This window comes from Sceloporus undulatus, chromosome 6, assembly GCF_019175285.1.
Source record: "Sceloporus undulatus isolate JIND9_A2432 ecotype Alabama chromosome 6, SceUnd_v1.1, whole genome shotgun sequence".
Lineage (NCBI taxonomy): Eukaryota > Metazoa > Chordata > Lepidosauria > Squamata > Phrynosomatidae > Sceloporus > Sceloporus undulatus.
The window spans coordinates 126,209,098-126,236,189 of record NC_056527.1 but is presented as its reverse complement, the minus strand read 5'-3'; the positions used below and the strand labels follow the sequence as shown (position 1 = coordinate 126,236,189).

At 40.3% G+C, this 27,092-nt stretch overlaps 2 long non-coding RNA genes across 2 annotated transcripts in view; both read left to right on the top strand.

Moving 5' to 3' along the window:
• The first annotated feature begins 7,104 nt into the window (after positions 1 to 7,104).
• On the top strand, positions 7,105 to 10,539 carry LOC121932648. The gene is made up of 3 exons (XR_006104397.1): positions 7,105 to 7,317; positions 9,505 to 9,567; positions 10,117 to 10,539. It is a non-coding gene; the product is annotated as an uncharacterized LOC121932648 (long non-coding RNA).
• A 14,559-nt stretch (positions 10,540 to 25,098) lies between these two features.
• LOC121932647 overlaps positions 25,099 to 27,092 on the top strand; it is a 73,605-nt gene continuing 71,611 nt past the window's right edge. The window contains exon 1 of the long non-coding RNA XR_006104396.1: positions 25,099 to 25,205. This is a non-coding gene — a long non-coding RNA (uncharacterized LOC121932647). The remainder of the gene's footprint in view (positions 25,206 to 27,092) is intronic.

The following is a 27,092-nucleotide window of genomic DNA, read 5'->3' as shown; positions in this document are numbered from 1 at the left end:
TCTCCTCTCTCTGGCCGGACTGCAATTTACATTGATCTTTGACCTGCATCACAATACAGGCATGTAAACATGCCCTAAAACTGCCATCTGGAATATCATTTTAAAAAGCAACAACCAACCAACCAAACTAAAAGCCAGCTAGCATATATCATATGAAGGAGTTAGTGTGTAGTGGTTTGAGCATTGGACTATGACTCTAGAGAGCGGGGTTCAATTCTTCACTTGGCCATGGAAAGCCACTGGGTGTCCTTGGGTGAATCACAGACTCTGAGGCCCCAGAAAACCTTGTGACAGGGATGCCATAAGTCAGAAACTTCCTGGGTACCAGTTCACACCATGCATCTGAGCAAGTAAAGCTAGCCTATGAAACCTTATGCTACAACTTCTTTCACATGTTTAGTCTTACAGGTGCCACAGATATCTTTGTATACTAGGTAATAACAGTTCTCCCTTTAGACAAAAGAGTCAATTTTCTGTAGGGCAATTCTTACAGGAAATTGTGGTCAGTAGCTTCCCTTTCAAGGGTATGGTGAACCTGCTCTGGATTTTGTCCCAGACTTTAAAGGAGTTGTATAAGATGCTGACCCCCATCTTTTTTAAAAGCCTTGTAAACATAGAGATGCTTCACCATATTCCTGACTTGGAAGCTGCTGGTCATCATTGTCTGCAGACTTGCAGTTCACCTTTTGAGAGGGAATATTATTAGGTGAAGTGCACAGATTTTTAGGATTAGAATTGTTCCCAACAGTAATCTAATCTAAGCGTATGGAGAAAATTGCTGAGTTCCTAACAGATGGCCATGTAAACTCTGTTTAAATTTGTCTGATAAAGGAGAGCCCACATTGCACCAAGGGGATCCATTCTGTTGTCAAGCAGCTCTTAGGAGCTGTTAGGAATGGATCCAGACCCATAGATTTGCACTGATATGAAATGCCTGTTGAATATCAGCCTTTTAAGGATTATACCAGATGGGGAAGGGGGAGGGAGCAACCCATTTAGGAAACTTCTATTCCAACTAGGGGCATGAAAACACTATTCATATTGCATACAAAACGAAAGTTCCTCTTTAATATTGGAGCTGGTCAGGCTATTACTCATTTCATGGTATTGTTAATGGCTGGCTGCCCCTCCCTTTGTTATTTTCTTGAGGAGGCATTAACCTTGCTGGCTGTAGCGCTTATTTAATCTTCTTTTGTTTTGCTTTCCTTGTTCAACACCTTGGTTTAAGAATCTCCAGGGGCAGCAGATTAATGGACCTTCAGTGTTCCATCCTGAGCCCTGAAATGGATCACAAATTTTTGCTTTATTTGATTCAGTATAATTTAAGCTAGTGTCTCAGTATTTGAGGATTCCCCCCCCCCTTTACACCCACCAGTATGAAGCTGCATTTGCAAATATTTGCTATCTGCAAGGCTGAATAGAGACTGCCAATGCAAACTCTCGGAAGTGTTTGCTGTTCCAAAGTCACAGAGCCAGCTCCTGTTTTGAGGTGAAGGGCATGCAAAGGGTATTTTGATGGCCTCTGTATGTCGGGGAGTCCCTTATGTGGGGGATCCATTCCAAATCCCCCCCCCCCCCCGCATAAGAGAAATTCCACAGATGCTCAAGCCCCATTAAAGATAATGGGACTCATATCTGCGGCAGCTGATGGCAGTGCGCAGTGTGCGCCATGGGTGCACACACCATTACTTTTTCCAGTGTGCACCGCTGCTACTTCCAGCACAACTTCCAGCATATGCTGGAAGCTGCATAAGACATGCCCACATATGATGCAGGTGCTCTGTATAAGGTATTTGTGGATATGGAGGGTGAAGGGTATATTCAGGGTCCTCCTGATTTAAAAAACATAGGATTCCTTAACATGTATGACCAACTTAAACCTTGCACTTTTTAATATAAAAAACACATATTCGTTATGAAGTATGAAAAGATACAGAGTGTGTTATCAGTCTTCTGAAAAGCTCAGAAGCAACAGATGGGAAAGTACCAACTTGTTCTGTTCTTTACTTGTTAAACTTCTAAACAACACTGAAACAAAACAAGACACATCCCAAGAGTTACTCTGTTGTGCAGAATGACAAAGGCTTACTTCCATCAGACTTGATCCAAACTTATGGTAAGGGCTTTTGCTCTTAAATTAATAATAACTGTGCTATAAGAGTAATTGAAAGCCGCATAAAATATGGATTTGGGACTTTGCCTATTAATAATGAACATATGGATTTGATGAAGGTTTTCAAGTATTCTGTCCCAAGTATTACTCCTGTGGTTACTGTAATATTAAAATACGTAACATTTGTGATGCAATCCCATCATATGATTAGGATTAACAGGGTAGTCCTATTTTCTAAACTGTCATGGCAGTGTTCCACTGCTATTTAAAAATGGATTAGAAAGTTGTCTGTCAGAGCTGGAGTTCAAATCCCAGTGTGAAGAGGAAGTTTCTTTGATAATTGTTTCCTTGAGCTGTTCTTGTCTGGCATATGATGTGCAAATTTGGACTGCAGAAGAATTATAGCAAAGCTAGGGGTGGAGCAGGAGACTATTGGTTATATCTGTAAAACATCAGTCAAACATAGAATGAAAAAGGTTCCTTGCATCCCCAGACAGTTAATTGAAATTCCACTGGAGGCCATCAGAGAGGCTTCCAAACCTCTTTCAGTAATGTATATCCCACTGAAAAGAAGTCGCTCAAAATGGATTACAAAGAGAAAGAAAAAAGATTTTTAAAGAACAAACTAAATACGACAACAATGACAAAAAATACTTTAAGAAAACCTGAACTAACAAAATTAAGCAACACAAAAATCAAGCAGTAAGAGGGTCAAAACTCAAAGAGAAATGTGTGCACTGCTGCCAGGATGCAGACAAAGATGTAGGTACTCTAACCTATAGCATGAAAATCCAAAAACCACAAGCAGCTATAGCTTTCCTGTTGCTAATGGGAGTTGAAATGGGTTGTTTAAGCCAGGGTTTATGAGCAAATGTATTGTTCTGTAAATTGCATCACCAACTTTTTTTAAAAGGTTCAAGTCAATTTCATCATTCGGTGAAAATGAGCATGTACCAGCATAGCAGCTGCCAGTTAAAGTGCACATTTGGAGGAATGCAAATTTGACACCTGCCCTTGTAATGTTTCCAGTCCAAATTACAAGCAGGAGTCTATTTTTACTGGCAAAGCGGCTCACCTCAAAACATATTCTTGTGCATCTGTGACAAAGAGAGAAAGCTCTGTAAACTGATTCTGAGCTCATTATTTTGACTTACATGTTAGCGCTGATTCCAAAGTTCAGACTATACACTGTTTTATAAATATAGCTACCAGTTATTTCTGTCTTGTGCACATCACCCAAAGAGGATCGTGTGTCTCTAGTTGTGGTCTGGATTTGAGAGCCAAGAAATGAAACATTTATTTTAATGAATCAATATCTGGCACTTTTAATAGTAACTCCAATTTATCCTGACCAATTATTTTTATGTCCTAGAAATCAAATTGCAAGAAAAGATATTCCACTTAATCATTAGGAAGAACTTACTTGCTGTGAGAAGTGTTCAACAGTGGAATAGACGTCTTCATTGGGTGCTGAACTCTCCGTCTATGAATGGACATCTTTCAGGGATGCTTTTGTTCTTGCATGGCAGGGGGTTGGAATAGATGGTTCCAATTCTATGACTCCAAATCCCTATAACCATAGGGCCTTTTCTTTAGCTTGTTCAAAATGCCATTTCCCCTATATCCCTCACTGGCATGCAAACTGTAAAGCCTACCTATGCTATTTCCCATGCAAGGGCCCTAATCCATTTTATACACTGTGCAATTACCTTTAAAAAACCAAACATGGTTTAAAGTTTAACTGCAACAGGTTGGTAAGTCAGGGCTTCCTTTCCACAAACTCTGTCCAGATTTTGGTATGATCTGTTTTGATCAGTGCTATCATTATTTGCTGCACAGAAAAATGCAATGGTGTTGTTCTCTTGGAAACACACACTTCCCACATAAGAGACATTTTTTGATGATGCCTTACATTTTTGATGATGTCCCACCACAGTTCTGCTTCAGGACAAAGCACAGCTTTCCATTGGTTAAATTTGAAATAAGTATTTGGGCATTTATCAAACTATCCAGGAGAGCTGTGTTACTCTGATCTGTCTATCAACAGCAAATAAAGTTAACAGCTTTGCCAAAACCAATGTAGTCTGCTGTGCTGAGGATAATGTGGTTTAAGGATGTGCTGCACTTAAGGGAGAAGACGGCTCCTGTTGCCCTCAAACAGCCAGTTCAAAGCCCATGTAAGTTTCACTTGATCGACATGATCAGAGGATTCCACCGTAGCAACACAGACCAATTTTACAATCATATTTGTGAGCAAGAGGAGAACAAAGAGAATGGCTTTGTTAGTGCTTTCCGTAGACCTTAAATGCCACACAAAAACAACCACCCTTTGCTAATTGATACTGAAATTTAATCTAGCACAATTTGTCTGGAATTTAAGATTAAATTAATTTAAATAACATCTGACAGACTCTCTTTGGAGCCTCTTATAAGTCTCCCACCAAAGTAAATCACTTTTCCATTGAATTATTTATGAGACAATTTCATAGGGAGAGCTTGAAAAACTCCTCCAGGCAATAATAACATGTTCTTCACTGTTATAGACACAATTTGTTCTGGATAATTGCTTGTCTGTTCCCATTGGGGAATAGCTTTGCTTATATACTAGGTAGGTGTCATTTCCCACAGATTCAAAGGATGCAGCAAACGCTTCCCTCAGTCACTTTTCACCTGCTAGGAGTCATTCCACCAGGTTGTAGCAGATGGGAGAAGGAAAGGATACAGGATCACTCCATAAGTTCACCCGAGAGGCCAGCAGCTTTGGGGTCTTTCTTTCCTTTGAATTGTCACAATCAGAGCTTAGAAACTCATAACTAGTCTCTGAATTCTCCTTCCTCCTGTTTCCGTATAGATATTTCCCCCTTTCTGTTTTGTACCATTAACTGTATAATCCTGAATGCAGAGGCTGACCTTTTGCAAAATTTCACTGCTGAGAAGGAGTGGCTCTAAGCTGAATATTTGGCTAATAATGATTAGAATCAACCAGTTAGACCTATGCCTGAATTATTCTTGTTTCTGAACTCTGATCATTAAGAACTCAACTGTCTCTCCCTGCCACCATTCCTTCATAATTAACTCTCTCACTCATGTGGAGATCTACAAGGATTGCATGTGGGGATGGAGGAGGGAATGGGCAAAATCACATGAACAAGTGAGTGAATGTTGGAGGGGGGGTAATGCATGCATTTCACTGACTAAAGCTAAAATAAAAATGACACAACACTGAATGAGTGAAGGAGAAGGATGGAGTTAGAAGAGTACAAACAGTAAAACAAATATGACACTTGGATGCATGGGATGAAGAGAGAAATGAGCCCTCACTATTGTTCTCATGGTTGGACGGTTTCATAAATGTAAGAGAAATAACATGCACATTCCCTGCATCCCTCACTGAAGCATCAAAGGGAGAAAAGGGATGGAGAGGCATAAAATCAGAGTGCGAGGTGGTCATTTTGTCTCCTAGTCAGGAGTTGCTCTTTCGCAAAGCCTGTAGCTGAGCATCACCATCAACAACATGTAAATAAAACCGGTGTACAGCTTTAATTGCATTTGCTTAGTCTGCCATTTGAAGTAAAGTTGTCATTAATTTGCTTAAATTAATTGTGCCCTTATACACTGTAAAAGAAAATCTAATTTAAATGAACAAAGTTTGACATTTGTTTCCATTAAGCAATCCCACTAAGCTAAGAAAAGATTGTCGCTTCAGAAAGGCATGATAAATAACATGATCAAAATCCTTTATATATGCCTATTATCAAAAAGAGTCTGACCCATTTGGCTTCTTCACTGTAGGTCATCTATGCACAAAAACCTCACACTTAGCTGTCAGAATCATATGAGATGCCATCCTAACACAATGGACACCAGCCTGTGGTCACAGTTGAAGCTTGTCTGCCACATTTCCAATGGAGTTTTGCTTTAAAGCTGGATGAAAAGGAAATCAGTTGCACAGGAGGAGTCTCAAAGGTGCCATTCTGTCATTTCACATAGATAGCAGCTGCAACTTCTACATCGCTGGTGCCTCCTCATTGGCACCTGCCCAAATCATGATGATGCTACATGGATTCTTCTGTGCTAGTTGCAAAGCCCACATATAACTGACCTGAAGCACTGGCACCATATGAAAGTAAGATTGGAATCTGATTTTCATTTGTGCTCCACATGAGACTGTGCTAGTCTACCAGGAGATAGGCAAACCAAGTACTGAATGAGTGAACCTTATTGCTCCAGCCTCATAAGAAAACCCTCCTTTCCTCAGAGAAGACCACCATGAATAAGAACAGCTGGGCACCATGTGTTAAGTAAGTTTTGTGTCAGAATTTGCTATTCTGATCATGCTTTCAAAAATAGCCCTTGAGGCACAGAGTCATCACAGCCCAACATATGAATTATTCTTTCTGTCTACACTCTTTCATTATGATTAATGGCCTCAAATGTTTAACCCACTATTTTACTTCACAGCGTTCCAATAGCAACTTGTAGATGTATCAGAGTTTTGGGGTTAGTGCGCTTGGCTGATCACATTTGAGGCATGTAAGTCCCTTCTCTTCATTCGCATCTGTGACTCTCTCCCTTACCCACCTTTCCTCCACTGATGCCCGAATGATGCTGAAATCTATGATATGAATATTGACATGGGTTATAAAATTGATAAATGAGGTGCCAAGCTGTTAAAGGTGCATCATTGTTTTTAATTGATTCTCTCCTGACACCTTAAAAAAAAAGAAATCATTAAACATTGGCATCATGCTTAGTGGCTTTAAAAATCATCATGCTGGTAAGATTAGATTTTGCTTAAGAAGGAATTTTGCTTTGCTAAGAAAAATTGCAACCCCCCCCCCCCCCAGCCTTTATTGTCACAGCAGCAAAATGAGATTGCAATTTCTCTTCCTCTCTCTGTAAAACTGCAACCAGGAGGAACAACTATTCCCACTGCTTCATGATCTCCTCCTTCCCTCTTTTCTTGGCCACTAAATGGCTATAACAGCTGCCTCATGGGACTTCATAGCTGCTGTAGGGAAGACACAAAATTGTACACGTAGAATGTAAATTCTGAATGTCTGATTTGGGATCTCTGTTACATTTTATTTTAAAAAAATCATTCTAGAAGAAGAACCTCATTTCACTTCATAAATACTTTATGTGGACCAGGGTAGGAGAAGGACATAGAAGTATGGGGAAGTTGTCGAAGAAACTAGCAAAAGGTGAGTACCGTGCTGTTCCGAGTATTTCATCATGAAGGAGATAAGCGAAATCATGGGTGTTTGCTTTGGACAACTGAGTTTATTGATGCTCTAACATGTCTTTAAAAGAAGGCTTTTTTGTGTGTGTCTAGAGGGAAAATAGCCTCAGAGTTTTGTGAATGAGACAGGATAATGAACAGGTGCAATGCAACAGCTTCTCTATAACTTTGCCAACCCTCATGTTCCCCCTTCAGTCCCTTCAACTCCATTTTGCACACTGATTCCAACTCACTGTTGGTCTGACATTTTGCCTCTGAGTTAGGAAAACATTTCATGCCAGAGCAGAACAGGGGTGGCAACAGGGACCATTTAAAGGTCAGTGCTAATAGTCATCTGAGTATGTCAGTGTCAATCGCTATGATCAAGAGCACCTTCCCCCTGATAACAGCGGAGTGGAGACTTACAACAAAATAACAAAGGTATTTGTTAGTGTGATTCTCCTTATTGTCAGCACACATGCTTGCCATTGGACTTCTGTCATAGTTATTTTCAAAACCTTTTATTATCCCTTCAAGACAGTTGAAGAATGACAAAGGTAGGATTTGACAAAACTGTTTCCATCTTCCAATTTGCTTGTTTGCTTCCCGAATTTTGTACAGCTGTCCTGACAACTGAGGGAAGTTGCCCTATATTTTCACTTGTTCAGTATGTTCATTGTATTCAGGGTCATCTACTTGAAAGTGAAGGCTTCCACATACACAGCATCTTATGCAACATCAAGGTTGTTGAACGAGGATTCTTGTTGAGTTTAAACTACAAAACTAGGGTTTGGGATCACATCAAGGCTTCTACTTGCACAAAAGCAGAAGCCTCCTTCAGACATGCTGGCGCAAAGTGGGAAGTTCAAGGACTGATCCAGTGGAAGTGTGGACTTTGTGTAGTGGGTTTTGTGTGAATAACCAAATACCATCACCTTGTTCATCTTCAACTGAGTACATTCAAATTAAATACAGACATAATGGAACATTTCAGAACAGGCTTCAGATGAATTTCACAGGAAATACAAATATGTGCTTCCGGTTCTTCGCAGCATGTTATGTTCATGCTCCCCTACTGTTCCAGTTTGCTAGGGACTGTCCTAACTAATCCTCTTTTTCAGGTGCTTTCCTTTAAGAAAAAAAAATATTAAAGATTTTGACTCCATTAAACCGGCATACATAAAAATAAAAGGAAAAGAATGAAATAAGAAATAGTTCAAAAGAAAAGGAAAAAGAGAAACAAGAACACATTTGTTTCCAACTTTAAAAAATATAGGCGTTATACAGACGGTCGCTATATTGCGCCCTCATCATGTGCGAGGGGCGGCGCTTGCAGATGCCCCTCGCCCCGCACACATGACGAGTGCATCAAAATGGTGGCACCCTGTACAGATGGGTGCCGCCATTTTGATGTGATCTACGCTGAGTGTCCATACATTGCACCATTATGATGCCACAAGTGTGCCATTGGTGAACTGCAGCGTCATAATTGTGCCGCAAGAAGAACCCGCTTTTTGTGGGTTCTTTTTGCTCCACTGGGAAGTCCCACGATCTGGAGGCTGCGGCTTCCCCACGGAGCAAAGCAAGGTGCAGGGAGACTGTCCTTTTTGGATGGTCTGTCCCACACCATATTTACAAGTGATATAGAGTGCATCAGTATCATAAACAGGCGTGACTTATGCAGCTTTCAGAAATAGCTGAAAGCTGTGCTGGAAAAAGCCCTGGTTCGCCCTGGAAGTAGTAATAGGGCATATGCCCATGACAGAATATTCCTATGATTAATTCATTTTAAAAAACCCTCAAAGTTAAAACCAGTATTTTTGTTATTGTTAGAAAACAGTGTAGTTTCAGAGTAGCTATCTTGCTATTGACATGTGCTCATAGGGGAAAATCCTCTACAGAAAGCCAAGAAGATGGGAAACTCTACATCAGACTATAAATATTTCATATTAGGAGATACAGCTTCAAATGCCAGAATTACATTGCTACTTACAAAGATCATCCTTGTTACAATGATACAAAGGGCGGGAGGGGAAACCATAGCTCCTGCAAGCTTTGTTGTGAATATCTGCTGGTAACATTGAGTCACAGAGACGAGTTAAATCTGTAATATATATTCAGAGACAGATCTCAGATTGAAAATTCATGTTCTTTAATGCTTTACCACCAGCCAAGGCCAACAACAACAACAAGAAAGAAGAATCATTGGGACAGAAAATAGAAGGGAGAGATGGTAAGTAGTAGGGCACTGAAAGTTAAATCTTTTTGGTGCTGGGAAATTTGTTTATGTCCCATTATACTGTCACCTTCAGAATGTAAATCTACATTTAAAAAATAAAAATCTTAGTCTGATCTTTGGGGGAATGAGGAAGGAAAAACCCTGTATGTGTTTGATTGTGGATTTTCACATCTGTTCGGGCAAATGCAGAAGTTTGTAGTTGGCATTTAGTTACCTTTGAATGCTGCAGGTGCGAAAAGGCCACATTGGAATGCAAAATCTGTTTCTTTAAAAAGCGTCAACCAGATTGCAAGGGTGACCTCGAAAGAGCAAAAGGACCGTGAAATATTTTTTAAGACTATTTTTTTAAAAAAAGAATCCTATCCAAAACACAAACAGCAAAATTCTTTTTTGTGTGTATTTCAATATTCAACCACTAGAATGAAGCCAGAGTTTAGAAAATTATTATTTTTACAATAATCTGTTATAGCTATAGCTCCAGAGCCCCTCAAAGTGAGGATTCCTTACCATTTTAATTTCCTGTTATTCCCTCTTTCGAAACAGCTGAAAGTGTTACTTTCATTCCTACAACAAACCTACAACAGCACAAGGGAGGAGAAGGAGCAAGATGAAGCAGACCATGGATCAACTTGTGTTCCTCCTCCACCAGTGAGGCAACGGTCTTGTAAAAATGACAAAAAGATTACACTTACACAAAAAACAAAAGGAAGACATCTCTGAGGTGGTATATACACTGGCAAAAATACTCCAGGAGCAGCCCAGAGTATTCTGGCCCCAGAGTTGCCACAACATCCCCCGCTACCTAGAGTCACCCGTTGTGATGCCAGGCAGCTGTTCATACAAGCTTCCTGCTGTCTCACCTGCTGCAGCGATGACTGTGCCAGAAGGCAAAGTGGGATATGCATGCCAACAGCTGTTCAGAATTGCAAGTACATTTGTGTGGAATGGGAGATTTGGATCTTCTGAGAAGATCTGGAGCAAACAGTGAGTTTTTAAAAATTTATGTAAAGGGTGTTATCAGGGAAGACATGGATCTGGGCCTGCAGGACATGAGCAGAGACGTTGGGGATAGGGAGACTTGGAGATATATCATCCATGGAGTCACCATGAGTCAAAGTCAACTCAAGGGCATCTAACAACAGACACTGTGTTCAGTACTAAACTGGCCAGACATCATCCAGACTGTTTGCATCAGAACTGAGGACTGGGCTGTGTATCATCAGGGGTTCTCACTGTAGGAACAGGGAGGATGTTTTATTTAGCCCATGCAGACAGGGCCAGACTCATTTCTTCTGTGTAAGCTATTTATGCCCAAGGACCCTTTCACATTGCACAACTGCAGCACAGTGATTCCATTTTAACTGCAGTGTTTTCATCCTGTGGTATCCTGGGATTTGCAGATACGAAGAGACATTTAGAAATTCTTAGCCAGAAATCTCTTCTAGTGTCTCATGGAATGACAAATCCCAGGATTCCTAAGAATGCAGTCATGGCAGTTAAAGTAGAATCATAGTCCTATTGGTTTACTGATGTTCTTAGTTATTGCAAAAAGGAATTAATTCAATGTAACCTGTTCTTTATAATGAGTTACTTCCAAGCTCTGAAGTAATAGTTTTTAGTGTAACTATAATTTTTAACTTCTATTTTATAACCATGAGGATTTTTTTAAAATATTGGAGAAGTTCAAGGGTTGGCTAATGTTGAGCCTTATATACCACCTAGTGATGGCAAATTCATATAGTGGGAACATCATGGGTGAAAATTTATTTATTTTGCAATACAGGCCAGTGATGTGTAGTATTCAGATGTGTGGGATTAAACAACTAACCCTCCCACAATTTTGATTACTTTGGGAAAAAGTGCACACACATCAACTCCCTTCCAAGTCTTCAGTAAATGCAGAAGGAACAAAATTGCACCTCAGACTTGAGCCAGGAAATATTCTCTCCAAGCTTTCTGCCACAAGGATGCTCTTGGCCAAGCAGTTAATGACCTCCTTGAAGTTAACTTTATTCCGTCTAAGTGTAACAAAAGTTAGCCCTGTGTAAACCATAAATGTTCAACTTTAGTTCACTTCTGAATATTAAAGGAAACATTTATTCTCCGCGTTGACGCTTCCAAGATGTATAATCAGATGCCAATTAATTAACATCAGCATGTCAGGTATTAATTAGAATAACTGACTAATGTATTTTCTCATCAGAATCAGCTCCCTCCCTTCTTAATTCACTGCACTTAGTTAAATGGGAAATGCAATCAAGGCAATGAAGAAGACCTTTCAGGTCATCCCTGTCCATTCCTCTGCCAATGAAGGCTAGTTGACTGGAGTCCATTTTTGGATGCTTGCATTGGTCTGTTGCATGTGCCTGAAAAAGTTCCTCCTCCATCTAAGTTCTAGGGAAGGCTCTGCTAAAAAAACCCCCTGTTCTCTGGAAATCTGTTAAAATTAAACCTTATAGTGACTACATTTCAAGGCTGTTTATTTTAAATAGATGCTAGAAGTGGTCATTTTATGGGATCCCTAATAGTCTAGGATGATCCATGTGATCTCTATTTAGAAAGCATTTGTTGTTGTTGTGTGCCTTCAAGCCATTTTCGACTGATGGTGACCCTAAGGGAAACCTACCATGGGATTGTTTTAGCAAGATTTGTTCAGAACGAGGTTGCCTTTGACTTCCTCTGAGGCTGAGAGAATTTGACTTGTTCAAGGCTATCCAGTGGGTTTCAATGGCTGAACAGGGATTCATACCTTGTTCTTCAGAGTTGTATCCCAATACTCAAACCACTACACCATGTCTCCTCACTTTAAATAGGGTTATTTTTCTTCTTGTAACAACAAACAGGTAACCGTGATGAACTACACTGCATCTTATACTCTAGATTTGAACAGACACATGTTGTGAAAATGGAACTACTATTCTTCAGTACATTGTACCTATAATGACCCTGCAAGGCTTTTGGGACCAGCTGATAGGAAGCATTAAATCAAGGGAGATTTGTAAGGCTCATGGCATGTGTTATCCAATGGGAGGTATGAAAGTGAAGAGACCTGATTGGCTTGTGTTAGCTAGCCAATAGAAGTTGAGTTGGTGGAAAAACCCGATAGGTACTGACTCCCATTTTGGTTCTGTTATCCAATGGGATGGGAGAAAGGGAAAAGAGGTGAGGCTTCTGGTGGGTTAAAAGAGGAGAGAAACCAGTAGGATAACCTAACTGCTCTGAATGAAGGAAGGAATCACACATATAGATTGTAGGAAACCAGGGACCATCTAGTTAGATCAGTTAGGTTTCCAGTTCTTTTGGAATGGGATTGGAAGACAGGGTTGCCAGCAGGTGGAGTTGGAGAGCACAGTCAGTCTTTCATATCCATAGATTCTTTATCCATGGATTCAACCATCCATGGTTTGTAAGCATTCATGTGTTTCAAAAAGCCAACTTTAATATGGTTATTCTATATAAGGAATGCCATTCCACTAAATGTGCTGAATCTACGATAAAGGTAAAGGTAGTCCCTTGACATGAATGCCTAGTTGCAACCAACTGTAGGGGGCAATGCTCATCTACGTTGGACTGCTCTGGCGGTCATGTGGACAGCATGACTGCACCGAACACTGTTCCTTTCCCACTGAGAAGTGGTACCTACCTATCTATCTACTTGCATTTGCATGCTTCCTATAAGCAGGTGTGAAATCAATACATCAGTGACTGATGTCCTCCAGTTCCTCAGCAGCTGAAGCAAGCATCTTTCTCTGAAGTAGATATCGGGTTGGGGGTTGGTTGGTGCAGGGTGAGGAAGGGAATGCTAACCCCCATAGAAATGATAAACATACACAAGCATAAGGTTCACTTACACCTCATATGCTGGAGATCACATATTGCTGTCGTGTGCCTTCAAGTCATTTATGACTTAGGGCAATCCTGAGACAACCCTATGAAAGGGTTTTCTTGGCAGAATTTTTTCAGAGGGAGGCTGAAGTAGTGTGACTTCCCCAAGATCACCCAGTGGGTTTCCATGACTGAGCAGGGATTTGAAGCCGCTATACCACACTGGCTCTGCACATATCAAACATATGTGCATGAACCGTTATATACAGTGATGCATACACTGCATAAATACCATTGTTGTTCCAGTTAAGTTTAACAAATCCTTACAAGTAGGAAATCCTTTCCATAGTTTTGCATCTACCCCCTCCTACAGTATCTTTTTGTATTATACGTTGCTTTTAAAACTCCTCTAAGTGTTTCAGCAGTCACAATTGATATAGTTGTATTATCGGTTAAGCTGCTTTGATTTCTCCATTTAGGCTCTGTACTCTGCACAGTAGTATATAATCTTGGGTAAGTTTTGTAAAAAGTATGCATTTATATTTAGCTAATTCAAGTAGATTAAAATGAATTGGTAGGAAATTTGGTGTACAGTTGTTGTTGTTTTAAACTACATACAAATTATTGGATTTCTTTCTTCTTGACTAAGGGGGAAAACCAAGTTGTTTGTCCCACTATTCCCCATATGCGCAAAAACCAAAACAGACGTTTCATATCTAATCATCTGGGGCTATTATCATAGATCATTTTACAGAAGACTAATTTAGAGTAATAAAACTCTTTTCTCTCCCCTTTTGTAAACAGTTAAGAACAAACTGCATTCATTAGGCTAAGTCTATTCAACTTGCTTTAAGGATACAATGCCCTGCTTAATATAATGTAAACTTCAGTTTTTTAATGAGTTTTCATTGATAACATTCTTTTGTTTCTTTTCCCAGCACAGAAGTGCAGCCCAGTGGCCCTGTTGCTGATGCAATTAAAATATTACATTGCTGTAAATCTGGTGCCAAGAAATACCCTCCTCCATGACAAACAAGTCCTTTCAGGCTTGATATCTGCCTTACATAGAAAGTTATTTCCCCTTATTTTACATCCCTTATTTTTTCTCTCTCTTTCTTCATGTCAGGTTAGATCTAATAAAATAATAATAAAAATTTTATTTTTATACTGCCCTTCTATAAACCAAGGCGGTGTACAGCATACATAAAATACATGGCATATCATATACATATACATAAAACACATATACCATATAAATAAAACACAGTCCATTAAAACATTCCAGCCAGCTGCCACTGCTGACATGAGGGGGGGGGGAGAGGTTAATTGGGGATTGCATCAGGGAATGCTTGCTTAAATAAGAAGGTCTTCAGCCCCTTTCTAAACTGGGCCAGGGAAGTGGCCGAGCGGAGCTCAATGGGCAGAGAATTCCAGAGGGTAGGAGCCGAGATGGTAAACGTCCTCTTAGAAGTAGAGGTTAGCCTGGCCCCTGGAACCCTTAATAACTGCTGCCCAGATGTTCTGAGAGTGTGGGGCGGATTGTATGGGGAGAGGCGGTCCTCGAGATAACTCTTTTCAACCTGTAAAGCTGAGTAAGTAAGTTGAATGTTGGCATGCACTTAGTTGCTCTACACATGTTGCAGGATTTACTGTATTATTATTATTAGATTCCGCCTTTTTGTTGGTTTACATATATTAACCAGAGACAGATAAAGATTCACATTCTGAAAAATATACAGATCTTACATTATAATTAGCCTGTCAATAGAAACAGAGGAATTTTAAAGCATATCCACTAAAGAGTAACTAAGGCGGGGTAGAGATTGCTCAAAAAGGGCGGTCTGCCCATGCCTTGTTTTGCTGCTCAAGGAAGCTGCAGCGGACAAACTGCATGGCTTCCTCGCACAGCAAAGGACAAACCGCGTGGCTTCCTTACACAGCAAAGGACAAACCGTGTGGCTTCCTTGCACAGCAAAGGAAAACAATTTGCGGTGCCATTGTGATGCCGCAGTGTGCCAATGGCACACTCACGATGTCACAATGGCATCAAGGTGCATCAAAATGGCAGTGCCCATCTATATAGGGAGCCGCCATTTTGATGCCCTCGTCACGTGCGAGGGGCAAGGGGCATCTGGAAGCGCCACCCCTCGCACATGATGATGGCACCCTGTTGTGCCCGTCTGTATAGCACCTATGGGCCCGAACAGACAGGCCAAAATAAAGCTGCTTTGGGTAACTTGGGTATAGGCAATAGCGTATCCCTTGATGAAAAAAGGTTGGCCATCCCCGGAGCCCTAGATGGTAAAGGAGATAAAAGTTAATATACTACATATTTAGAGAATATGACTGTAGAGAGGACAATAGAGCACATATCTAAGATTCCCTGGCTTGATTTTGAACACTTTCTTACATGCCATTCTGAAACTATCTGATCTGGATGCAGGCCAAGCTCTCTTTACAAGAGGTTCCTCCAAAGCTGTCTCTATTCATCATTGTTCAGCCAAGGAACTGTTTGTCTGTCTGTTGGTAGGGAGCAGAATAAGTTGTTGCATTTGCCAGTTTACAAACTCCTGTGGGCACAAATACTCTTTAGTGGGGAAGTTTTGTAATGGCATCATTGTAACTAATGGCATTACCTTTGGCAATACTTACTGCTTCTCTATTATTTTCCATCACTTTTTGGGTAGACAAAAAATCAGATTAATAACAGCATGTCATTAAACTTGAAAAATGTGAATCAAAACACCAATTAAAATGTTCTTTAAAAGTATTTTATGAAAATAACTAGAAATCATTGTTCATTACAGGCATTAATGTCATTACATGCCATGAATATTCCACAACAAAAGACCCAAAGTGTCAAATATCTAATTTCCTTACCAGGGTGTCTTAAATGTCAACACACCTTTTTTGTTTTTGTTGAGGATGTGAATATTAATGAGCAAACTTCACATTCATATGAGTACCCTCCAAGCAAGTAGGACTTTTTATCTGGGTTATAATGGTTAGGATCATGTACATTCATGAAAGATGGTTGCCAAAATGCTCACACAAAACCTCAAGTTCATGTAAAGTAACCAGTTAATACCGTAAAATAACATTAGTGCCACCAAAATTGTGGAAAGGACCTCAGTAATTTTGTAAGCCTTTCAGAGAGTTTTGATAAAGCGGTAAAACAGGGCACCTTCCTAGTGGTAAGTAATCCACTAGATGCTATCCTTTGAGCCCTAGGATGACTTTTTGCAGGTGAAAGTAGTTCTGCATAGGAGAAGCAGTGAAATAATGGTAAATACTTACAACTTTACGAGTGCAATTTAAACCCAAATTCCAGGCATGTTACTCATGCCAGATATGTATATAAAACCACCATAACAATCAAAACTTGAATCAAGGCTCATAAAGCCAACTTTGAATGTTTAATGAAGACTCTTTTAAGGCTTCACTGTCAGTGCAGCAAATCAGCACAGACTGCATAATGCACTACATATATATTTGGGAGTAGTGTGAGGAGAAGTCTGCAGTGTTAGAAAACACCTTGCTACATTCGTTGTTCTAGAAGGATCAGTCCAATGCCTTTGCAAAAGCTTACTTCATTTTTGGAAACTATCCTGCCTGTCAGTGTGGAGGTTCAATAGTTATAGACAAAGGCATATATTTTACCAAGAGGTAATTTGACCGGTCTGAAAATGAAATTATTACTTTCAGGTCTTGGACAGCTGTTGGGCTCTTATTGTTGGTATATTTATTGTATATATTGTATATTATTGTTGCATATTTAGTGTTGGTTAATACATATCTGGCAGCCCCACCACTGAGCTCTACCCTCCATCTCCTTCTGATATGGCACTGGGATTAATGTTGGGTAGCAAAGGGTTATAAAACAGGAGAACATTATATTTCGCTTTAAATGCTTGTAAATTCTCTTCTTTAAATTATATTTGACTCCATGACACCACTTCTACTTCTTTGGATAGGAGCATCATCCTTAACAGCTCTATGGGATACAGGTATAAAATAAAGGGTCCTCTCTATGCTAGGAACAGAAGTGCCTAATGAATCTGGGAGGACCACATTGAGTTTATTTTATCAGAACTTGACAAAATTTGCAAATGGGACAGTTTATTTATTTATTTGGTGTGTTTATACCCCACACTTCAGCCATGAAGGCTCTCAGAGTGACAGATTGAAAGTTCCCTGCCCTCAGTCTTATAATCTAAAAAGACATGACACAAAAGAAGAAGGTAATGGCAGTGATGAAGGGAATCAGGTCCATCAGATACTACCGGTTCTTCTTTCCTTCCAAAGCCAGGACAGTGGTAGCTCTCAGTGGTGGGGGTTTCCCATCTCCTAAAAATTCTGAACCCAAATTTATATCATTCAAATCAACCCAAATCAATCATATTACTACACTACAAGTCATTACGACATAAAGAATCATGCTTCCCGGACCAGAAACACCCAAAGAATAGCCTTATAGTGTGCTCCATGGACATTATCACTAAACACAAATGCACAGAATGACATTTAACTGAAGGTTTCAGCACAAACTAACTACTTGGGCTTCTCCCACAAGTAGTGTAGATTATATAGGCTCTGTTTCCTCATTGTGATACTTTCTAAAAGGAAGGCTGTCTCAGAAAGAAGAAAAGGAGAAGCCTGCTGACCATTAACAAGCTCTCTTCCCTTGAGACACTGCAAGGCTACCTTTGCTAAACTGCAGACAGTAATCTTCTTGCCAGCCAAAGCTAAGATTAAGGCCTTTACGCTGCATTGCATTGTGGAGCTGGCTGATCCTATCACATCTTTGATGACCTTGGCTATTTCCTCTAGGTAGCCAGGCTATAAATGTTCATTTTCTCCTTCTGAGCCCCATTCTCTGCTGTTGTTCTCTGAATTCCCACCCTGCTTTCGGTTCCAGTTCCACTTTCGCCTCCCCACTCCCTGCGAAGGCTACTGACACAGCAGTTTATAAATCTTGTTTGTTCAGCAGTGAAAAGAAAATACATACAGAGACTGATAAAGCTGAACTAATGTCTTGCATGTCCCTGATTTATATAGCAAAAGCCTACAAAGGAAAAGCAGCAAACTGCACACCACTGACCAACTCCGGTATAAATTATGACAGTATTTCCAAATCAAAACCACCAAGGACCACACATATTGTTGATACAGGACCAAGATTCAAGATATACTGCCTTAGTGGGGGAAATGATTTAAACTCACATATACACACAAAATGAAAAAAACAGGAAAATGAATATTTTCTAAAAACCTGGGGATGAAGCATAATAGATTGAATGCCACTAAGATTTAGGGCATTCAATCTAAGATTTAGATTCTGCCATATATCTGGGAAGCCATGTTCACTGGTGGGCTGGAAAGTGATAATTATACATATACACACCATAGTCTTGCATGGTTCAGTATAGAATGATAGTTCTTTATGTGATCCTATGTTAGGATGGGTCATATACAACTCCTGCCTTACTGTACAGCCCCTGAAGCCTTGTCCCCAATGACTATGTCTATTCTATTGATAGGAAGTAGAGGTGAGAATTTAACTAATCTACAAAGAAGGAGAAGGAGACACTACTGAATGGTCTCCACATACACCTCTCATGACCATAGGGCCCAAAATGAATCTTTAGCATCTCTTCTTCAAAGGATTGCATGTAGCTGGTCTAGAAAAGAATTGTTAGCCTAGATGGCTTATAAATCCTAAGTAGCTGAAGCTACCATTCCACAAATACCCAACTGGAAACTAATACCATTCATATAGAATCACAGAATTGATACTATTGTCAAATTCCTAAGTAATCCCATCAACATTGAATTTCTAGGCATCATTTTGCTTGAGGATCCTGCCATGCTGTGGGCACCTTTGCCAATAATAAGAAATGTGGTGAAAGTCAAAGAAGAAAATCTAGAGGTAGAAGGAAAGTAGAGCAACATTTCTGGTTTAGTAACAGGCAAAAAAGACCAACAAACACCACAATCCTCTTTATAGAGATCTTTTAAATAAAGTGTTGATTCGGTTTCCAGGATGCAGTTTCCGATCTTGTCTAACCTTTCATTTTTAACTTCTTGGGCATCTCAGCCTAGAATTTTTGTCCTAAGGGTTGGGCATCTTTCTTTCTTTTTTCACCTTGTGGGCATGGCCAAGGGGAAGACCAAAGTAGGCAGGGTCAAATGCCATGCAAAGCACAGCTCAATGTTATGTATGCATACTCAGTAATGGCTCCATGACATTCACACTGCAGCTCAGTTACCAAGAAGAGGTTTGGAAGCTGCAAACTAGAATTCATTCACAAGTAACACATTGTCAGACTTTAAATTATCTATTATCTAATCACTGATTGGAGATAGCAGCAGAAGATTTACAGGATCAAGGAGAAACCCCTGCAGCCACATCTGGTTCAGTGGCATAAGGCTCTCCACTAGATCTCCATAATGATTTAGCCTATAATGCCCATCAACTAATATGATGCACAGCAGATAGATAATATTAAAACAAGTGGCTCAGGATCATTTACAGAAGTGAGCCAATGCTCTCTCCCAATGAAGAACAGGGAATCCATTTTAATTTTTATGCCTGGTGAGAAATAAAGGGATGTATTTACTGAATCACATTTTAAATCTTGTACCCATTTGATTGGTTAGTGTTTATAACCAGAGTTTTTCCTCTTCATTTCAAGTGTTACTTTATAAGTATGGGGTGGAGTGGAGGAGTGATCATCATTATTGCTGTTCTGGAAATCCTTTGGACTTAGGACTTGAAAAGGAAAGAAACAGAATGAAGGAATAAATTGCTTCTCCTTAGATAGTGCCAAGCTGATGTTATTATTGTTTTCATTAAAATGTTCATGGGTGTCATTTCAGTTATTTAAATTTTAAAAATGACCCAGTTTTGTTTGGTTCGTTTAAATTCAATTGCAGAAGAAAACAGTTTTAATTATCTTTCAGGGAATGCAGTATAAACCTTATAGAGAACATAAACATAGCCAAACATGCTTCAGCGGTCTCTCTCATATAACCTTTTACTATGTTACCTTTTTAATTTAATATGCAGATGAGAGAGAATTGTTCATCTGATTCTGTTATATTGTGTATTGAATTTTATAGGGCCAAACTATATGCCATATAGGAACAGAGCTTTAGTGGTAGTGTATGAAGTCTGCCTACTAATTCTAGTTAGAGTCGGAATGGGTTTTGAGGGATTTCTTGTCCAATCCCACCATTAACATGACCAAAGGGGGGGGGGGACCAGTGTATGTGTGTGTGAGAGAGATGTAAATCTTTCAAAGGGTCTTGAGGGACTCCAAACTTCAACCCCTTTAATCCAAGTTTCATGGATTAGAATTCAACTCATGCATGCGAATTACCTTCTGTTATCTTCAGATGGCAGGATCTGAAGGAGACCTCAGAGAGGCATAAATAGTTTGGGAACTTTCATGTATTTGATAGTGATACCCTAAGTACCTCTGCCTCTAGCGACATAAGATTTTGTAGCTAAGCACCTGAGCCCATAGGCTGGTAATCAGATGCCCTTTAGAAGTTTTGGACTACAACTCCTGGAAGCTATGGGCAGCATGGCCAATGCTCAAGAGCTGTAGAATATGTATTCTATAGAATTTGAAAGTCACAAATTTACCTATTTCTGCATTAGCAATTTGACTTGCTCCTGGAAACAAGGTCTGGGAAGATGACGGCATCTTTCCTCAACTGGCTGCTGAACTGGCTGTTCCCACCCCATCTTCCCTCAGCCACAACATGCATGTGAGGGTGAGCCCCCTGGCAACAAGAAAGTAACTAAAGAGGTTGGTTATGCCTGGTAGAGTTTGCCATTTCACCAGTGTAGTCTATGATCTTAGCCTAAAACCCACCAGGATCCCTGAGTGGTAGCCATGTTGGGGGACCCTAAACGGATTTAGTCTTCAGCATCTGGAAGCAGTGGCATCACTAGGGCTGGCATCACCTCAGTGCAGCAACTCATGCTGTCATCCCCACATTGCCTGGCACACACCCTTGAGGTGTCCCTTGGTGCGGTCCACACTCTTCACACCCCTCTAGAGACACCCCTCTTTGGTAGGCTACCAAGTCTTTACCAATAATTTGGGGCAGCATAAACAACATTAATCATTACTATACAACATTTCCATGTGCATGCTATAATATTTGAAAAAGGCACATTGGCTTAGTTGTGAGTGCCTGCACTTGGTGTCTGTCCATATCCATTTTGTTCCAGCTATGACTTTGAAAGATTTTACTGCCAGATGCATTTAAAACTCCATCGAGTAAGAATTCCCCAAACTTCTAGTGTCTATAGAAATCTCACTTAAGGGTACTTTAGCATGTGACTAAAGTTAAGCACATCATGACATTCTTTAATGAATAGGAATGGATTTCTCAATTGGGATTTTAAAAGAGTAACTAGTCAAGTAAGCCCTCTAGACCTTCTCAGGATTTCATTAATCATGGAGATTCAATAGACATTCATTTTTCTCAGGAGCAATAGCTCTGACACTAGAGAAAATCTTAGCCACAAAGTATCCATTTATTCTAAGGACCTATTGATGTTTTTTAAAGAGATGTTAATAACTCCATTTCCCTCTGCTACTGGAATTGCCAAAGTGTTCTGCAAAATTTCCTGATTAGAAAACAAGCTGCGATGAGTCACAGGTCATGTTACTTAATAATAAAAAACAGTTGCAAATGTATAATTTAATCTTTTCTCTAAAAGCAGGTAGAAATGCTGAGCTACCTTGGAATTAAGGCCGTGCGATGATTTGTTTCAATTAAATTTGTCACCATTAACAGCTTCTGCAGAGAAAGCTGTTCTAAGGATACTGATTATCTTCACTCTGGATGCAGTTTCTTAGTGAAGAGGAGAACCTGTCTAATGCGCCTTCCTTTGCTCTTGACACAGAAACGCCTTGATTCTGATACTTTTTATGTTTATATGCCACATTTTAAATTCAGTGTCTCATCAATGGCACACTTCTCCTGGGCCTTTAGAGATGGTTAGACAAATATAAGTGAAACATTTATCAGTACTTACTGGCTCTAATAAACAGGGGGAGGGGGTTGGATTAAGATTATGGATAGATGGATCTATTTAAGAAAAATAAAGATATGGCAGGCTGATTCAGCATCACAAATGTGGAGAGGCATTCAAACCCAGAGCCAAGCTGTCAGGCTCTGCATTAGGAGATGGATGAAGGCCTGTTACAGACAGGCCAAAATAAAACTGCTTCGAGTCACTTTGCCTAAGGAGTGGAGTGCAACTTTGGTGTGGCTTTTGGACTCTTAGGACTCATGCATCATTGAAATACCATACCTGCAAAATGACTCAAAGCAGTTTTATTTTGGCCTGTCTGTAACAGGCCTTACTTTCCCATAAAGCCTATTAAAAAGACAAACAAACTTCATTTTCCTTCCCATCACAATTATGAATACATTTTCATGTGCTGCTGTGTTTTTATCAAAAAATGTACTGAAATACATTTTCATCCATTTCTAGCTGAGATACAATATGGTATTGAACGTTAATTGTTGGAGGGGCCATGAGTGGCTTGCATTCCCTTTTCATGGACACAGCATCTGCCTGGCCACTGTATGATACAAGATGCTGGGCAAGAGAGGCTTTTGATCTGAGCCAGCAGGAAACTTATTATGTTCTTCTGCTCACCATGGTCCTCATTACGTTAGATACAGATGGACAACAGAGAGGGGCTGAACCACTGTTAATAATAGTATATTTGGTTCTCCTTTGTAAACATGAACACATTGACTTTGTCCTAGTTTGGATGGTAACCATCCAAAAATGGCTTGGCAACTGATTTGACTTAAAATGATTGTCAAGTAGTTCTAATGTATTTTTCCCCATACTGAGTGAACTTTGCAAATTCCGATGGTTGTAACTTAATGCCAAAATAAATGGAATAACTGATTTACAACTTTTTTGTAGGGGGGGGGGAAGCTCATGCTATGCAGCATCTTATCTCCTGCATTGGTTTCTCAGAACATTCATACAGACAACACATAAGGCATACATAAAGTATGCCTCTCCCAGGGCTTCACATGGTTTTATCTTCACTATGTGGCATTCAGAGGCATAATGCAGCCATTGGCAAAGAAGATGTTCTCTGTCTCTACTGTAAGGTTGTCTTCCTTGCATCTGCATTATTCCTGCTTCTGGTTTGGGAACTTGGGTAGCAGGGGGAAAGGTTAAATACTGCTTCCTGCAGGGGTATATGGAAGCAGAACAGGACAGGGGCATTCATCTTGGGGATCATCTCTTGACATACTGGCTGAGTGGCCTGTGCTTACCTTTTCCATGCTGGAAAGTTGAGTTGGGGGAGGGGGGTGAAACATGCTCAGCTGGTGCTTCAAGAGGTTGCTGAGTCCTGAGGTGGCAACCAGCACACTGATGCAGTCTAACTTCATTCACCCTTCCCTTTGTCCATGTGGGAGAGATTAGGGTGTAGTCAGGTCTCCAGCTGGTCCTCCCACCAGGGATCTAGTGATGACAAAAAGGTATGGAAATTGAATCAGAGAGTTGGAAGAGACCACAAGGGCCTTCCAGTCCAGAATATGCACTCAAAGCAAGTCTTTTGCTATAGCCGTCTGCCTTCAAGTCATTTCTGATTTATGGCAACTATCTCATGGGGTTTCCTTGGCAAGTTTCTTCATTGCCATCCTATGAGGTTGAGAGGGTGTGACTTGCCCAACATCACCCAGTGGGTTTCCACGGCCAAGTGAGGATTCGAACCCTGGTCTCCAGAGTCAAAGTCCAATGTTCAAACCATGCTGGCTCAAAGCGAGCCATGCCTCCTTAAATCATCCATGCTGTAGATGGGAGAACTCTCACTGATGGGGTAAGAAACTGACCCACCACAATGAAACAGTTCCACATGTTCAGGTTAAATGGAATATTTAAATTATAGTCTTCTTTTTCTATTTTCTTCTCTCTTGAAATATCTGTTATCATGAGTCTTCAAGTCATTTCCAACTTATGGAGACCCAAACCCAAATACATCACAGGGATTTCTTGGCAAGATTTGTTTGGAGGGAATTTGCCTTATCTGAGACTGAGAGAAGATTACTTGCTCAAGGTGATTCATGTCCAAATGAGGATTTGAGCCCAGGTCTCCAGAAGTCATAGTCCAACATTTCAAACTGTTACACCACACTGTCTCCCACCTTGAAATAATCCTGTCCCTTCATCTGGACCCCCCTGTTTTCCTAATGCTACTTTCTATAGCATGTAAGTTTCAAATGCTATACATTTTCATTCTGAGATTTGGTAAGTTTCCTAGTAACTGGGAAACAAGCATTACAAAATCACTTTCTGACAAGCCTGCTCTCTTATGACTCAGTGACACATATCAAAATAATATAGCATTTCATGTGTCCTCGCCATCCCTGCTGTCCCTCAGATCTCTTCAAACATATGGCACAGTTCATGGCATTTTTTCCATGCATCACTAAATCTGTAACAAAGATGGTGAAAATTCTCAAATCCTTGTTCTCTCAAATGTTCCGCAACACTGAAACTTGCTTTCCAAATGTCCTCATCACACAGTGCTGTAACCAATGTTAAAACTGGGGGCAGGAGGAGAGAGCTATTGTTAGCTTTGTAAGAATTGTATTTCTGCAATAGCAGTTTAGGTCCTACTTCCATTTCCACCCAGTTTTCTATTTGTAGTTGGCGTATGTTGGAAGTGTGTATGTGAGTTTGCTCCATGCAGACTGAAGATGCCAGACTCCCACTATGCAGCAAAATTACTTACCGTCATCTATTTCAGGTTTGTTGTGTTGGCAATTCATGTCAGTTACAGATTAAGTTGCATGGAAGTATAGTTCTCAACAGAAATCAATTTTGCCTTATTTGCAGTTTTATGGCTTAAAACTACTAACAAGAAATGATTTACTGTAGACAGAGGGAGGTAAATGCTATCGAGGGGGGTGCCTGTCTGAGTTGGACTTTTCCTCCCAGTTTCTATTGACAGTGTTTTCTTTCAAATGTTTAATGTAGAGCATTATGCTATTTAATTTAAAATTGGTCTCAGTCAATAAAGCATGCTAACATATTGTCAGGTTGGAATCTGCCTGGTGAGCAAGATGTGGTCCAGTAAATGCCACAATATATTTCAAATTATATTAGCCAAAGAGAGTAGAGGTGAAGGGAACGCTGCGCAGAGACTGCACAGCGGGAATCATGGGAACATTTGTATGTATTTTTAACAGGATAAATGGTGCAATAGCTCAGGAAAAGACAGAGAGCATAATGTGTGTATGCAGAGCCTATGGCGATGGGTTGAATGGTGTCAAACCACAAACCCATGGAGGAGATTCAGGGGGGGGAAAGCCCACACAGAAAGCTGTGGATACAGAAATTGTTCTGTACTTTGAACAATAAAGATGATGTGAATGCATTGGGTGTTCCCTAATAAAGAAAGAAATGAGAATCATGGGAACATTTATATGTTTTTATAACAGGATAAATGGTGTAGAGAAGACTAAATATCTCCCAAAACTATACACCCAACAACATAGTATTGCGCCATGGCAGTTAAGGCAGTATCAAAATGCCTTAGTTCTGTGGTGTAGATACAGCCCAAGGCACAATTTATACGAGGGCTGTAGCCCACCTCCACTGTGCAGTATCCTGCCTGGTTTACCTCTTCATTGCCACATGCTCCTGTTTTAATCCAAACTGAAATCACTTTGGAAAGCCATACAGGACCCCCATGATGAGTAACATTGGTACAAGGGGGCATTTCTACTGTGCACATGTGTTCCCCATATCAGCTTATTTTTGGTCACACAACTGCAGTGGCTGTGGGTTTGTCTGTTTGTTCCCACAATGGATGCATATATTCACATGCTTTCTGTTGTTCTGACCACTCACCTACACTCCCATTGGACTGGGTGTATACCTGGGTAGTTATTACATGTCATCTGGGATATTTACCACTATTTCCTGGATAGAAAATGCATGTTCTGTGAACCCACTATGAAGTTTATCATATTACAAAAACCCCTGACTTACCCCTGTGGTGTTCAAGTCTATTACGGGATGCAGTCAGGTATTATTGCATGCAAAATGCCGCTGGTGCTGTCGCCTGACTGCAACCTGCCTAAAGCCAACCTACAAACTGTGCTCCAATGGCTGATTTGCAAAGTCAGGAGCTTCCTGTGTGTACAAATTGGCTAGCTGAGAGCAGCTTGTGGGTGGTTTTTAGCCGGGTTGCAGTTAGGCATCGGCATCGGCCGCATTTTGCATGTGATAATACAAAATGCATCCCATAATCGACTTGAACATGGCAGGTTTTTTGTAATTTGATAAACTCCTATGAGTATTTTTGAACTCTCAAAGCATGTGTACTACTCAAAGGGCTGCAGAAAAATCTTTGTATTTGTATGCAGAGGGGAACATAGTAAGGGAATTAATCATTCCTGCCTGAGAGAATGAGGGAAGGCAAATATTTAAATCCCTAGTTCTGATTCACATTCTGGCACTGGAAGGGCATTCATTGCTTTCAAAAATGTCACCAGATCAGAACTGGTTCTGTGATCTCTAATTGGTTGGGATCATGCAGCAAAGTACTTTGGAGACCCGAAATCATACTAAATTAGTAGCAGTATCTCTGCAAAGAGAAGCTAGAAATACAAACATATGTAAGGCAGAG